This window comes from Erythrolamprus reginae, chromosome 1 (genome assembly GCF_031021105.1).
Source record: "Erythrolamprus reginae isolate rEryReg1 chromosome 1, rEryReg1.hap1, whole genome shotgun sequence".
Classification (NCBI taxonomy): Eukaryota; Metazoa; Chordata; class Lepidosauria; order Squamata; family Dipsadidae; genus Erythrolamprus; species Erythrolamprus reginae.
Window position 1 is genome coordinate 145507991 of NC_091950.1, and position 4718 is coordinate 145512708.

Below are 4718 nucleotides of genomic sequence, written 5' to 3' on the forward strand. Positions count from 1 at the left end.
CATCTGGGTTCAACTTCCCCCACCTCCTCCCCATCTCCATCAGCCCTAGTTGACCCTGACCATTTTCCTCCTCCTCTCGATGAGGCAGTTGTTGGCCCTTTGCAAGGCCTTTGTGAGGCCTCGGCGGTGTCTTGCGTGGCGTCAGGGAGGTCTTGCACATCTTATGGAGGTCCAGTAGCTGCTTTGGATAGGCCTACTTCCATCAGCAAGAGGAAGACATCAAAAATCAGCTGGGAGAGTGGGGAGATGGCAGGGGTGAGCTTCAAAAATTTTAGCAAGGGGTTCTCTGCCTGTTTGCTGGGTGAGCATGGCCACGGTGGGTGTGGCCTAGTTGGCTTCCTGCACCATGTAGGGCGGCTTTTCGCCCTCCCTGGGCTCTGGAGGCTTTCCTCAAGCCTCCAGATGGCTGAAAACAGCCTCCCCAGGCTCTGGAGGCTGGAAACTGGCCCATTTCCAAACTTCTGGCAGGCCTGTTTTTTGCCCTCTTGAGCCTCCACATATGGTCTGCCCTTACCTGCATCCAAAATGGGCCACATGGGGATGAGAGGGGTGGGCGGGGCCAGTGGGATTTGGGGGTTCCCTGAACTGCACAGAATCTTAGAGGTTCTCCTGAACCCCTACAAACCCCCTGCAACACACCCCTGGGCACGGATAGGTGGCAGTGGCAGAGTGCAGAGTAATTAAAAAGGCCAGAGATTGGGAGTAATAGACAGTTGAGGGTTGAATGATATACAATGGTGATGAATGCAGCAGGCTGCCAAGCTCCCAAATCTTGAGTATGTGACTGTGGAACAGTGCAAACGCTATAACATTGGAAGCCAATGGTAACTATCATTTGTTCAGCGCCACTATAACTTCAGTCACTGAACAAATGATCGTAAAGGAAAGACTATTTGTAAAGGTTTCCTTTCCCTAGTGAAAAATATTACTGAGAAGATCTTTTTTTAATACATTGTAGAGGCAAAAACAAGATAATTTAGAACTAGGATCATCTCCCCACCCCCTCAACAAAAATATGAAATACATATAAAAATTGTATATGTATATATACACCATATTTTTCAGAGTATAAAATGCACCTTTTTCCTCCCTAAAATAGGCTTAAAATTCAGGTGCATCTTATACTCTGAATGTAGCTTTCTCCCCCCCCTCTCCCCCCCCCCCGAAGCTTTTTCCCCCCAGACCTAACTACGTGCTAACAATCTTCCCATCTCTTACCTTGCAGGTTCTTTCATTATTACTCTCTGCAAAGAATGTTTTCCAAGCTCTAAGCCTTTACAGGGTTTTTTTCATTGCTCTAACTTGCTCCAAATAAGTTTCTTTCCAGCCCTAACCAGGTGCTAACAATGTTCCCAGCTCTTATCCACTGGCAAGCTCTTTCATTGTTACGCTCTCCAAATAAGGTTTTTTAAAGCCCTGACCAGGGGATAAAATAATGTACTGAAGCTGACCAGACTAAGAACGCTAGCCAGTTGAATATTTGGTAAGCAGATCCTTTTCCCTTTTTTCCTTCCCAAAAACTAAGGTGCGTCTTATACTCCGAAAAATACAATTTGTAAAACCTGAAGAAGCTCAGGATACCTAGGAATACTTAATTATTGCAAAAAAAGCCATGGGAAATATTTAGCATTTTTATTATTTGTTTGTTTGTTTGTTTGTTTGTTTGTTTGCTTGCTTGTTTTTTAATGTATATGCTGCCTGTTGTGATTAGCTCTGGCCCAGCTCCTGCCCCAAGGAATGTGCAGGTGGATGTGGGGGAAACATCCACATGCCGCAGGCCTGTTTTGCTCCTGATGGAATCTGCCGCCGAAGCCTCCTCTGACCAAGGAAGCATGAGTGACAGGGAAGAGGGGAGTTTGGCAGACAGCCCAGGAGGAGATCAATCATCTGTATCATTCTTGGATTTTGAACAAGAATTAATGACACATCCACACATGCGTAGAGTGATGCATAGGAGACAACAACTGAAGGATTATTACAAGAGAAAATGAGGCCACCTGTGGTTGGGTGGGGCTGCTGTAATTAGTGCTACAAATAAAAGTGCAACCTGGTGTTTTAGCCTCATGGCAGTTTATCCGATTCATTGTTTTGTCAAGATCGTGGTTTTTGTGCTGTTCAAGATTATGTGTGGACTCTGTGGACTTTAGAATTGGACTCAATTTCCCAGTTATTGGGTGAGCAATTGGACTGCATTTAACCTGTGCCTTGTGTGTACCAGAAAATCCCTTTGACATTTAAAAAGAGAGCTGTTTCTGTTTTTCTGTTTATAAAAACTTTTGGGTTCTCCTATTATCGTGTGGTATGTGTCTTCCTGGACTAATTACCCTGTAATTAGTGGCGGTTGAAACACGCCAGCAGAACACCGCCTAATACCTGTTGGACTCTTGGTGGCTTATAACAAGGTACATCTAAAAACTGATGAGCCATATGCACCAAAGACAAATTCCTTGTGTGTGCAATCACACATGGCCAATAAAGAATTCTATTCTATTCTATTCTATTCTATTAAAACTACCATGGGGGCAGTATGGATATCAGGAGGAAGCTGGTTCCAGAGAGCTGGTGCCGCCACAGAGAAGGCCCTCCCCCGCGATCCCACCAATGCTGCTTAACCGATGAGTCCTGGAGGAGGCCAACCTTGTGGGCCCTTATCAGTCATTAGAAGCTGTGTGGCAGAAGGCTGTCCCGAAGATAGTCTGGCCCTAAGACTTAATTTTTATGATAAATTATATATTTTTAATAAAGGCTATGCTGAATCAAAGATGATGGAATCTGTCTGTAATGGTGTACTAGTTCATTGCCAGAGGCTTAACTTCTCTGACACCCAGTGTTCCTTCAGTAAAACCATATAATAACTTAAGCTGGCAAGGTTGTTTCCACACTAGACAAAGCAGAACAGCTTTTGTTGGTCTGGTCTTATGATGTTAGAGACTTGTTCTTTTTCTATGGACAAAATATTTTATCCATAACAGGCAGTGCTGCCTTCTTCATACACAGAAGGCCATTTCTTTCATATTTATGCAAATTATTTTTGGTCAAAACCACTATTCCATTAATACTCATTGTTTTTCAACCAAGTATCTCAGATGGACTAGTTTACAGAGTAATGTACTGTATATCCAAAATCTGGAATCCATGACTCCCATGGAACTGAAATTTGGGGTTAATTTTATAAAATAAAAATTATCGTAAAACATATGAAATAATTTTTAAAATGTCATAAAACCCTTTCTGAGGTCAACTGGTGTTTGACTGTGCTATAGAGTTCAACATGGGCTACTTTCAAGGCAGAGATATCTGAACATCTGGAATTTTGAAAATGCTTTTAACAAACTTTTTTTATTACAAATTTTTTTATTTATACACATATACACATAACACAGAAAACAGAAGACATTTAAAAACACTGGACATTTGTGTAACAAATCTATGTTACATTTCTTATTGTGTTCACCACCTTAACGAACCTTTCAAGTGCAGTAGAAACTCTACCAAAGTTGAAGGTATTGAGGAATCTGGGAAGAAAATATTTCTGAAATTATGACTCAACAGGTGGCAGGTCATCTACTCACAACCAAAAACACTGAGTTTCTATACATAGCATAAATATTATTTAGAGGCACATCACAAGAGAGCTGGGAAATTAATATAAGATTGTACACTAATTACAATAAACCATGTGGGGACAAAATCCTGACACATAGAAACGTTATTTTGTCATGTAGCAATATTTTCTAAAGCCTAAGCACATTAACAGTAACTTCTATAGGGCATGTTCAAAAACAATGTGCCTACATTAGAAAACATACCTTTTTTAGTAAAGAAAATGCATTAATTTTTTTAAAGGTCAGATAAGAAAAGACTTATCTTCCTGAAAGTAATCTTTAAAAAAATATCCCAAAATATAACCTTTATGACTTCCTAAGTAACTAAAGGCAGCAAACATACTAATACCCCTTTTTCTAATTTTCTCCATTATAAGGTAGGTTGGGGAGCGAAAGTGACTGGCTTAAAGCATGCATGTCATATTACAATCAAGTACAGATATAAATAAAACTCATTTTTTACACTAAATAAATGAAGCTTTGAATTTGAACTTACTACATTTAATTGACAATGGAGCATTGTACATAGAAGTAGTTTAAAAGGGATACTGTTTTGCACTATACGTGACAAACATTTCCAACTCAGTCCAGCAACTTTAGATCTGAATCTCCGTCTGAAGCGTTTTCATTGGGCGTGGGGCAACTTTCCAGCTTGATACAGAATAGCAACAGGAAATGCTTCCTCTGCTGGATTGTAAATGTTACTATTCATCAAGTCACGTTTTTGTTTGTTTATTTTTCGTGCGTGGAAAATCAAAATCCGATTTAGTTGGTAGAAACAATTGCAAAGCACGGCATTTTCTCCCTTCCAAACAACAACAACCGCTCTTTAAGCCTCAGACTAGACCAAAATAAATAAAAACAACCCTTAAAACACATCTTCCCATCCGTCCTCTGATCCACGTGTCCTCTTCTCAAGCATGTCGGGAAACCGAGCCCTTCTTCCTTACCCAGGGACTTCATCCTCCGTCATGCACTGCGTGGACACTGCGCAGACTGTGACCTCAGAGGATAAGCCGCTCCCGTGAAGACCTCTGGGGATCGGAGTCCTAGAACCCGGGCGCTCGCTTGCTATTCGTATTGAGGAGCGGACTCCATTTCCCAGCAGGCCTC